Genomic DNA, 12,353 nt, shown 5'->3' on the forward strand with positions numbered 1-12,353 from the left:
CTTTTTAGCTTCAAAAAATCATACACAATCCCATATCACAGCAAAGAACTTTTAAAATATTAATTGCAAAAATACCTAACAATCAATACCCTGTATGAATTATGATGCTTTCAAAAGTAGTTTTGTTCCTCAAAGAACATATGCACATTCTTAAAAATACAGTATTATTCTATGTTCCAAATGACTTAATAGTTCATCTTACTAACCAAGTTTAGATTCATCTTCCTACATGTGCAATAACTTGAAGTCCTCACAGGCAATAAAACTCTATTCTGCAACATCTTCAATGCCTGGCTTAGAGATTCTACCAAAAGACATGGAATAATTAGATTTCACTAACTTTCATTTTCCCCTTTAAAATAAATTGTTTGATTTAGTAGTTCTGTCATGCTCATAATAAATCATGGATAGATTATAGCTGAAAAAAATAACCAAGTATCTATAGTTTCTCTAACTGGTTCACTCTTGGCAAGATCGCTCAGAATAAAAGTATCACTGCCACTGTCACAGTCGTCCCATTGTTCATCGATTTGCTGAGCAGGCGTCAGTAACATCTCCATTCATCCCAGCCCTGAGATTTTAGCAGCCTCTCCTTACTCATCTTTCCCAAAGCTGCCGTATTGGAGGCTCTTTCAGGGTCAGGGGAATGAGACCCATTATTGTTACTGTTTTTGGCTTATTGAATATGACACGGGGAGCTTGCCAGGCTCTGGCGTGTGGATCAAAGTCCTCTATTTTGTTATATCCCTGAATAAAAGTGTAATCCTAAAAAAAATCAGTGATTCAGATCTCTCTTTCCTCCTCAGTGAAGAGCTGCATACAAGTTGACAGAGAAGTGCTCCTAATCCTCTTTGACTCCACTCACCAACAGCAACTGTGAGCTGGTACAAATAAAAAAAGGCTAGTAGAGACACCAAGTAAAATAACACCAGTTAATGAGAACATGTTGACGGTAAATAAAATGTTTAACCTCTTGGGCCAAGGGTACCACAGACTAAAACGATCGGCTAAAACACTGATCCCACAGGCTAACTAAATTTTAAAATATCTGGAATTAACAGTGGGGTTTAAAAATCCTTCCACTTTCACAGGTTTAACATGTTAATTATCACTTAGATATTAATCCTGTTAACAGTTCTAAATTAAGGGCCTATGTTATATTTAGGAAGATGTCTGGTGTTAAAGTGAATGCAGCTGCTTCTTTTTTAGATATATATTAGGAAATGTCCTTTTTTAAAGAATAAAGCACTTAAGTGTAATTCATATTCAGAAATCCAAAGGCATTTCTAAGTAGTTCATGTAAATTAGTTTTGATACTATAATATCCTCCACTTATTCAAAACCACATTCCTTCCCAACATCTCTCTCTGAAGGGTGTCTCTGAAGCTCTGTGCTGTTCTTTTCTCCACTAAACAGTTGTCACTACTTAGATTGCTTTAATCTGTTTGTCTTGATGGTGTATTTAATATATTGTATCATTTGTCATTTTGACTCTTAGCTCAATAGAACAAGTCAACTATTCTTCCTCATCTATTCAAACTTTTGAAACGATATTATTAGTTTAATGCCTAATCTTTATAAAGGTGTGGAGAACAGAAAAACTACTATTTTGGCAACATTTTGTTCCTTTGAAGAAATTATATGATGACAGCTTCAGTTAAGAAGTACAATTAAAATGAGTTGACATGCCTTGGAATTCTTTTTGTTTGGACACTCCTCTCCCGCTAACTTAGTTCTTATCTTTTTATTCTGTTTCTGCAGTCTGTGATCTTAGCACAAACTTCTGCAGACATTAAGAAAAGAATATTCTTTCAGAAAATAATATGCAGCAAATAGACAAAGGTCTTAACGCCTTTCTAGTGAGTTATAGTTCTGCAATACCAATTTCCTCTCATTCCTTACCTACTTTCTTGCAAAAGGCACACTCAGCAGAGAGCAGAAAGGAACCTCTGGCTGCCAGTTTATTAAAGTCAATTCTTAGACTGACAAGTCTGTGTTTATGCTGTTTTTTATGGTCAGTAATTATTTCCTACCTCACAGTCTTCCTGTTTCTCAGCAATTCCACTTTTGAAGAAGCGAAAACTCTGATTAAAAACAATGGGAGTGGTTGGGGAGATGGTACAGTGTTAATACAATGGCTGACCCAGGTTTGACACCTGATATAGTCCCCCAATCACCTCTAGGAGTGATACCTCAGAGTTAGAAGTAACCCTTTAGCACCACTGGGTGTGATCCAAAAAGAAAAAAAATGGGAGGTGAGAAATAAAGAAGCATAGTCAAAATAATTTCCAAGCATCAATTTAAATATTAAGATCCACCCAAAGCCTATTTGATTAGAAGCCTCAAAATAGACCTCAAAGCCCCTGGAAGCAGGCAATTGTTTTCCAGACTTTACTCTGTCTGCACCCCATATGGCAGATTAATCTCAAATTTCAGCACTCTCTAGGTTTGCAGGTGTTCAGAGCTATTGCAACTTTCTATACTAATGTGCAAAACTATCCCACATCTTTGGAGTCAACAACTGATCTGACACTCTACCATGGCATCAGAATTTCTATCTCTATTACATTTTTCACTTTACCATGAAATGTGTCTAGTCCTCTGTACTCAGCACACAAATGGAAACAATAGCGTCCAAAGCATAGTACGAGAATCTATCCACTTGGCACACTCACATACAGAAAACTGAAAACGACCTAAATTAAATTATAAAACAAGTCTCCTCAATATTGCTTTCATCAATGATTCAAAACAGTGACACATCAGGAGTTGGAGAGAAAGTACAGTGGGTAAGGCACTTGCTGAATATGTGGCTGACCCAGGTTTGATCCTCAGGACCCCACATGGTCCCCCAGCCCGGCCAGGAGTGATCCCTAGGTTTAGAGTCAGCAATAAGCCCTAAGCATTGCAGGGTGTAGCACCCATGGGAAGAAATTCAAAAATAAAAATAAAAAAACAGTGGTACGTTAAAGTGAAGTCTCAAGAAAGGGGATAGCTTTCAACCCACAAATGCATGGGCTTTTTACTTACCACAGGACAGGATTTCTTGGATAGTATTCTCCTAAATGGTTTTCATACCGCTTTAACCAATAGCTATAGTAAAGTTAAGAGCACAAAAGACATCCCAAAAGACCACCACCTCCTGATTACCCAACAAACCCACACTGTTCTGACACTGCCAGAGAGATATCACTTTGGCATCCAAGGACCGCCCATCAAAAGGGAAATTCCAGTTACAGAGCATGCAGGGGTGCACGTGCAAGCATGCGCGCGCACAGAAACACACACACACACACACACACACACACACACACACACACACACACACACCTCAGCCTGGCACAGGGTACCATATCCATAACAGGGAACCCAGAGTTCATTCCTGAAAATCACCAAGAACACTGCCTCCAGGGAATTGTTATTTACCAGAACCCAAATGCTCACCAAGTCTCCAGGCCACCCTGGACGCTAAGGGAGCGACAGACAACTCAGACGCCCTCCACCAGATGCGCCAGGTAACTGTGTCCACAGAACTCCTCTATTACCATGCCGAATTGCACTGCAACATCTAGGAACCCGAGATTCAGAGTATATTTCTTTTTCTTTTACCTTGAAAAAAATCCCTTTGGAGAAGGGAAAGGAGTCCTTCCCTTCGGAATAGTTTTATTTCTGTGTTTCAGACAAGAGTAACAGTTGAACGCCGCCACACACACACACACACACACACACACACACACACACACACACACCACTCCAAGCTTCCCAACTTCAAAACCAACTACAGTAATGTCCAAACGCAGTGAGGTTTTGTTATTTAGGTTCTTTATATTTAAAGAACTGTGATACGGGGGAGGTGAAGAGAGAAAGAGAGAGAGAGAGAGAGAGAGAGAGAGAGAGAGAGAGAGAGAGAGAGAGAGAGAGAGAAGAGAGAGAGAAGAGAGAGAAGAGAGAGAGAGAGGTCAGGTACAGATGGAGGCGGAGGCTGCTGGAGAAAAATCCGGGGCACAATCCCAGGTTCTCCCGCTCACACCCTGTCCCCTCTCTTCTCGGGATCTGCAGCCCGACAGCAAGTTCCACCCCGGAGGAGTTCCGTCCTCCTGGCTCGCTCCTCGCCCCCGCTGAAACCCTGCCAACATCAACTGTTGCTGCAGTCTCTTGACACTTTGCTGAGAAATCAGAGGAAGCTGCAAAACTTCTTGGCTGGCTCGTGCCCTCCAGGGACACGGAGCGCCCACGAGCAGATTTCTCTGCACTACAGAAAAAGGGAAGCCCCAATCAACCTGTTTGCAAAACACGTACAACTCCCCGCTGGCCCCCAGCGGCTTTCCCCCCCAAGAGCGCACCGGCTTCCCCCAGCCAGTTGGGGGACCCCTGGTTCCCTCCATCAGCCCTCTCAAAGGAGGCTGCCAGCCGGAGAGCCCCGAGCGCCTGCAGCTCAACCCCCGGGGCTCCGCGGCAGCAAGTCAGCGCCCCATAAATAACCCTGCAATGCTAATTCCCGACCCCGCCCCACCGCGGCGGGGGGGGGGGGGTGGTGGTGGTGGTGGTGGTCTCTGCACTCGGTGCCCCACTGCAGTCCACCCAGCACACAGCACCCCAGCTAACAGGGGACCCCGGACGGAGGCAAAAGCGAGCGCCGCCGCGCCTAATGCTGGCAAGTTCCCGGGTCTGGCCGGGGAAGAGGGGCAAAGGCGAGCTGCCCCGGGTGGACGGAGCCGGGTCCGAGCCCGCTGCAACTCACCCGGCGCCCCGGAGCCGCGTGGGCAGCTTGGCGGAGCCGCTGGACCGCTAGCTTCCCGAGCGCAGGAACCACGGGGCAGCGCGTCGGGAGACCACCCATTCCAGCGTCTGGCGAGCCGGCGACGACTCGGGCGACTGGGCACCGGAGAAGCGGGAGGAGGAGGAGGACGGGGAGGAGGAGGAGGAGGAGGAGGAGGAGGAAGGATGGAGCGCGCAGTCGGACGCCATCTGCTGTACACCTCCGCGCCGCGATTGGCTGCCTGGTGCGTCCCCGGGAGCCTCGGGCCGCGGGGACCCACCTTGCTCCGCGCCTCCCCCGGCGGCTGCTCCGCGCAGCATCCCCGGCTGCCTCCTCCCTCCACCGCCGCCGCCTCCTCCCCTTCCCCTCCCGGGTACCCCCGCTTGGCCCGCTCCGCACCGGGGGGGGGGGGGGTGTCAGCTTGCCCCCGCCGCTTCTCCGCTCCCCCGCCACTATTTCCAGCAACTTTGAAGCTTGCGGGGGACTGGGGGTGGGGTGGGGTGGGGTGGGGGAGGAGGGATGCCCAGGGGCTGGACCACGCGGAGGGGGACGTTCCCCAGTCCCCCCAGCCCGGCTGATGAGCCTGTGCTTTTGGACAGGTGCACGGCCACGGACGCAGCAAGTCTGGGATTTGGGGGGGACATGAATGGGTGGGGGGAAAGACAAGCGAAGTCGGGATAAGGTGGGAGTACGGCTCCCGGTCCGCCCCCCTCCTCCCTCCGACCCCACCCTCGGTAACACGCGCTGCAACTCTCAGGTACAAATCCTAGAGCGTGCACACCCGAGCCATCCCACCCAGTCTTTTATTTTGCAGGCCCGGGAGGCTTTAGTGTTCCAGGGTGGGGGAGACGAAGAGGATGCTTAGTGGGAGACGAGGGAAGGGGGCGACTGGCAGAGTTTGGGGGTGACTCCGGAGCTGGGTCTACACTTGCCTGCACTTCCCTCTGCGTAGGGGGTCTGGGAAGTTAGTGGTTGGCCCACACGCACCACAATACGTGGGCAAGAACCCGCTCCCCAGCTCCAGCCCGTTTCTTAAGGGGTCTTCTGCAGTGCTGGGGCGCGGGAGGCGGAGCGGCAGAGCGAAGCAAGCACGCCTCGGTTCCTGGTGGAGGAGGGCTGAGGCGGTGCAGGGTTGGAGAGTGGAAGTCGCCGCCGCCGGGGACAGGAGGAGTGTGAGAGCAGCGGGGGAGGCTGGGAGCAGAGAAGCAGCCCTGAGAGTCCTCTGCGGACTCTGATACTTATTCCAAACCCTCCTAGTTTAGACACCTTTGATCTAGCTAACTTCTTAGGCTTGTTCGGAGAAATGAACTTTCTTCAAACGGGAAAAAAGCTTGAGGACTCCCAATTACAGGACATTTTCCCCTTTTATATCTCTTTAAATGTGTGAGCCCCGCAACTGCAGGGAGAGTCTCTTTTGAGATTTTATTCTATGCCCGGCACACCATGGGTGCTCACAAAGAAGCAAAATCATCAAGAGAAAATTAAAGCTTGATGTCATCGGCAAATTAGATTAAAGACATAAATAGAGCAACAGGGATTATCACAGAAAAAAAAATTAAGTGCAATTGAAAAGGAAAATATGAATATGATGTGCGCGATTGCGATCCATCTTTCTGGGAGACTGAACACAGGAAATTGCTCTTCTAGTGAGCACTCCCATCACGCTTTAGGAGATTTTTTTTTCTTGGCATTACTGTCTTTTGTTTGTTTGTTTGTTGTTTTGTTTTGTTTTGTTTTGTTTGGGGGCCACACCGGAAATGCTCAGAGGTTACATCTGGCTCTGCACTCAAGAGTACTTCAGGCTGTACTGTGGGGACCATCTAGGATGCCCAGGATGAAACCGGGTCAGCAGATGCAAGGCTGTACTATAACTCCAGTCCCCCCACCCCACCCCACCCCTTATCATTGTCAAAATAAATCAGCTGCCATCCAGATTCTAAAATATTTTTCCAAATTCAAGATCATGATTTATTATTTCTGAGAAATAAAATGCCAATCTTATGAACCAGAAAAAAAAGAGAAAGTGATCCATTATGTTTTATTGTAATCTCATATAAAGATCAATAGCCAATGAGTAGTCTTGTTTAAGTAACTTCAGGAATAACAGCCAAAGAAAAACATTTCTAGTTTCCCGAAATGTTACAGCCAGGCTTTCCAGATTTCAGCCTCCCCAGAATCCATGCAGCAAATTCAGATCACATCCCATGTACACACATCCATATGTTTGAAAGATCTGTGTTTGAGTCCTGGAAAGAGGCCATCAAGGACAATGTCTGTGCCTTGTAGGAACATCTTTGGAGTTATGTACCCTGTTTCCTCTTTAGAAGTGAGATATGTATTATTCTAAGGTGGCGATTTGCTGTCAGCATGCATTCTAATCTAATAGGTTAGCCCATCTTCATTAATCCATTGCTTACATCAATGATGACTTATGATATACATTTGATTCTTAACACAGAGATTTCCTTCTCTGCTTCTAATGTCCCCAACTTTTCTTTCTAAAATATAGATATATCATAAACAATAATAGTTATAATTAATTATATTCTGTACATCAAGCTTCTTAAAAATAATTTAAGTGACTGGATCAATAGTACAACAGTAAGTCTCTTGCTTTATGTTTAATGACCTGGATTAGATCAAGGACACTACATAAGAATCCTCCAGCTATCCCTGAGGGCAGAGTCAGGAGGAAGGCCCAAGCATTACCAAGTGTGGTCCCAAAACAAAGTAGTAATAATAATAATAACAATAATAACAACAATACTACTAATAAGGAATAATATGCATCTTCATTCTTAAATAAAAAATTTGAACCTTATCCATTGCTACCTTTTGTTAGCACTATGACAAATTTAAACTACAGTGTAGTCCCTTTTCATTAAGGGACTAAGTTTACAACAGGTATTTCAGTTTATCCATTATAAGACATCTCAACTTTCTGTGATATTATTCAGCAGCATACAAATGTGGTATAAGGAATGTACAGACATTTCTAGTTCAAACTCTCAATTTATATTTTCTATTTTACTGATAATGAATTTCTGGCCAAGGTAGTTAGCTTTGGTCTTTAATAAAAGCACTGCCCTCAAAATCTACATTAGGTTAGAAATACTAAAAACCTATCCTAGACAAAGAGAAAGACTTCAATGAAAACTGTGGAGTTAGAGGGAGCAATAATTTTATAAAAATAAGTGGCCAAAGAAGGATTCAGAAGACCTTGAAAAAATAGTTAATATGATTGTTTGAAGAAGAGATCAGTGTTCCAAGGATGGAAAATAAGCTGGAGATTAAAATTTCTCATAAATCCCACAAACAGATGCTTAAGGCTCCAATCACCTTCATAAGTGAAACAAAAGAAGAAGGGAGGAGGGAGATGGTGGGCAGTCTCTAGGGATCCTGTCACTAGTGAGAACCAAAGGAAAACCACAGAGAAAAGTAGCCTAAATGTGCACAAGTGGATTTACTTTTCTTTTTTGTGATTGTACTTATTGTTATATTTCTCAATTCCATAGTCTTCATAACAAGCTTGGATGGGAACATGTTATGTAAATAACATAGTCAAGTATTGTCATTAGGTAAAAAAATGACAACATGTGTACAAAAACAAAACAGGTGTGAGAAATGAAAGCATGAGGTTCTAGCTTCGATATACAATCTGGGGCTATGCTAAAGTTACCATCGAAAGTGACCATCTATATTATGGTCTATACTAGACCCCATCCACTGAAGCAATCAAATGAGTCAAACTTTCAGTCATTTGGGGAGGGAAAAAGAGAAAGGGAGGAAGAAGAAAGAAGCATGATTGTCTCATTTACACAATTCATTCAGAGCCACTCCAGGTTGGATGAGATTCTGTGTCAAATCTGAACAATTTTTTTTCCTGCCAAAAAAGAGCATTTAATCCTGGCATTGAAATTTAAGTTTTGTGCTTGGTCCAGTAATTTGATTTTGATGTATCAACATCTTAAAATACAATATATAGAAAATATAGTGAAAAGCATTGTGGTGGAACTCTATTGGCTGTTGGCCCAGCAGCATCCCTCTGAGGTGCCAAGGCTTTCCCATCAGACACTCAGCACTCAGAAACTTAGTTTTAAGACATCAGCTTCATTCACTTGTACCTCAAGGTATTTGTTGAATACCTACTATGTCCCTGGCACTATACAACATGCCAGAGAGTTGATGATATATTTGGCAGACTCTTTGCCTTCATAAAGTCTTCAATCTACTGAGGGTGTCATACAATAAACAAAAGTACAAATGACTGTGAATACTGAAATTAAAGAAGAACGTTCGTGGAAGAGGAAGGCATTGAATGGGAGTAGAAAGGGAGGGTCAGAATCAGGTAAGATCTCTGAGAGGAAATCATGTTTAGTCTGAGAGTCAAAATATTATGATATAAAATTTATTGATTTTTCTAGATATTAGGCAATTAATTAAGTCATTTACATGTATTATTTAATCCTCTCAACTAGCAATAGGGGTGATACTGTTATCAACTACATTTTATAACAGAGGTATAGAAAGTTAAGATAAGTAGAACAGCTAGGATTTGACTAGGGCATAACAATTAATTTAGTCTTTTAAGAGCTTTCCTGCATGCAATGAAGAGACAAAACAACAAGAGCATAACAAAACCCATTAATCCATTGCAGAGACAACAAAAGCTTAATGTAAAGTCAGAGGACACTATAGGCCTAATGGATATTTGGAAGGCCATCTTCATTTTTTCTTCTTCCTTTCCCTCTCTGCCCACGTCTGGCAGAGTTCTGTACTTCAGGATACAAAATCCTAAGATCTTTATCTCAATTTCTATTTCTGGAATGTTTTCTCATCACCTTCAAGCACTGTGGAGAGAATGGATAATTATGAGCTTCTCCTACTCTCCATTTGGCACATCTGGGACATTGGCTCTTAAGCCCTATCCTAGAATCACCTGTCCCTGCCCAATAATATATATGGGTTCTCTGTTTTCAGTTCCCATCTTCCGATCATATATGTTGATTAAGAAATCTAGGGTATTTTGAACCCCTTCTACTCAGTGTTCTCTATCATCACCACGCTACAGCTTAATCAAGAAAAATAGTCACTCGATCCACACTAAATGAGGAAACATGAGAAGTGTAACTTCCATGAATAACAACTCGGACGAGTTTGGAAATAATAAAACCCCTGGAGTGACAACTTGGATCACATTCATAATGACTTGGCTTGTAAAGACCAGGTGTTATAAAGAATGGAGCTTGTTATTATCCAAAAGATTTGGCAACCCTGATACTCTTCTACTGGGCACAAAGCCATGCAATACTCACAGGCCTGACTTTGTCAAGATGGGTAAGAGAGCTCGTATCGTCTATATTGATATCATCCAAGGACGGCAATCCATCTTATGGGCAGCAGGTCCATTTACAGGTATAAGGGATAAAAAAGAATGGAAACTGATCCACTGTCCACAGATCACAGCAAGAGTGTCCTGAATGTGCTAAGTAGAGTGGAACAAATAGAAGTTTTCTCTCCTAACTTAATTGTTTTAACTACAATGTCCAATTACCTGGGAAATAATACAACTGTCCAATATATATCCTTTTGAAACAAAAATGATGTAAAAGGAAACTTTGTAATAAAAGCTTTTCAGCGTAGACTTCGTAGATCCTGAATTATGCCATTTCTCTTTGTGGCTTCTCACAGCCTTTCCACCTTTCTCTATATTATATGTTATCTTTCTGAACTATTTTGTCATATCACTTTGATTCCCAAGAACCTACAAATTCTCATCTTGTCACTTTATATGGGTGACAAGAACAGTTCCTCAGAAAAGCCCTCTCTGGCACTCCCCTATATGAAATGGAACAGTCCATCACTTTATATCCTTATCCTTCATATTTTTCATTCTCCCCCCCCCCCTCTTTTTTAAATTTTGGTCACACATTGTGATGCTCAGTATTAACTCCTGAGTCAGTCGTTGCATTCAGGGATCACTTCTGACAACACTGGGGGGAGGGAGGGAAATGAGGTCCTGGGGATCAATCTTGGGTCTTGAATCCAACTGTTTGTGAGTCAGGCACCTTAATCATTGTACTATCTCACCAGTCCCATATTTATCACACTTTGAAATAATTTTTCTCTGTGATTGTTTCTATGCTTATTATTTCCCCACTTTCTAAGAATGTGTACCCCATGAGGAACTGGACCACACAAGCACACACCCAAAATTTAACAATTGTGCCTTGATCTTGGTAATCACTCAATAAACATTGAACTGTGTATGCCATAAATTGTCCGCTTACTGACTTTCATGGCCTTTCCTAATCTTGCCCTATCCTATCTTTCTCGCCATATTCCTTGTCAATGTCCAATATGTGGCTTCCTCGCTGGTTTTGGTGGTCTCCTGATTTGTCCCTTTATAATCTATGTGGCTCTGACTGAGGAGAGCTCCAATGATTGCCTCCCCAACCTACCAGATTTGACCTCCCCTCAAATTCCCACCTTCTACAAGAATATCATATCTAGTTTTATTTCATATATACCCCCTACAGTACCCTGGACCATTTACTTTTTCAGCTAAATTGCACCATTCCACATTCATGTCTAATAGTTCAGCAGCTGTCAGCCTCATTCTTTCCATTGCATTGTGACCTTATTGAGGGACAAGACTAGACAAAGAGAGACACTTCTTTTTTCTTCCAGTGCACAATTGTTTGCATGCAATAATACTCCTCGAGGAACTGCCTATATGACGAATCTGAGCCAGAGGGTTAGTTTTTATTTGGTCTTGTGAGGTTAAAAGAAAGACCCCCTTTGTTAAAATAAACCCAGCCTTTTTAGAACCTTATGTTTGTGGACACTGATCTTGCCAGGTATCCAATTCATTCACTTAACAAACACTGACTAGGAATCTGGTTTTGGGCAAGTACCACTAGAAGTCCTGGGGAGAGTCCTGGAGGAGATGATTATCTGAGGACACAGACACTTAAACTACAATATAACAAGACTTGGAGGCATCCTGTGGACACAGTGGACACTCATGAAGGAGCATCTCTCCTAGTGTGAGGTTTATCAGGAAACCTTTCAGGCTGAATTTGTCTGTACATGCCGAAATTCAGAGCCAGAGACAAACAACCCCTGGGAGTTTGTTACCTGCTATCTTAAAATGTAGTCTCAACATACCACTTTTACAATGTTACATGCATGACTTAATACTGATAAATGACAGCAAAAACTTTCTCTCACAAGGGACAATGCAGGGCAAACAACTGTCACTGCTGTGTCTTCATATACTGAAGAGTCTTTCCTTATATTCGAACACTCAGCAGGTTTCTATTCATTAGTTTTATATTTTCTTAGCTTCCCAGGTACCACATAATCTTAATTTTCCATATTTTCTCAAGCCCTGAATGCTAGAGCACATTAAGTTACTAGACATGCTTCACTTTCCTTTCCTACCGTTTCTCATTAAATGAACATGTTCATTCCCATGATTTTTGGTTAGCTTTTTTACTGTAAATGAGTCATCTGAATGTGACTATTCGAATAAACTGCATACTCTAATAGCTAACAAAAGAATCACCAAGCTTAATACAAAAAGGTTTAT

General features: G+C 43.0%; 1 protein-coding gene across 1 annotated transcript in view; it reads right to left on the reverse strand.

Moving 5' to 3' along the window:
- Nucleotides 1–4,857, reverse strand: part of THSD7B (thrombospondin type 1 domain containing 7B) — a 975,852-nt gene extending 970,995 nt beyond the window's left edge. Inside the window, exon 1 of the mRNA XM_056117681.1 lies at nucleotides 4,742–4,857. The gene's annotated coding sequence lies outside the window, so the exon portion shown is untranslated. The remainder of the gene's footprint in view (nucleotides 1–4,741) is intronic.
- Nucleotides 4,858–12,353: the final 7,496 nt, after the last annotated feature.

This window comes from Sorex fumeus, unplaced genomic scaffold (genome assembly GCF_029834395.1).
Source record: "Sorex fumeus unplaced genomic scaffold, SorFum_2.1 ptg000035l, whole genome shotgun sequence".
Taxonomy (NCBI): domain Eukaryota; kingdom Metazoa; phylum Chordata; class Mammalia; order Eulipotyphla; family Soricidae; genus Sorex; species Sorex fumeus.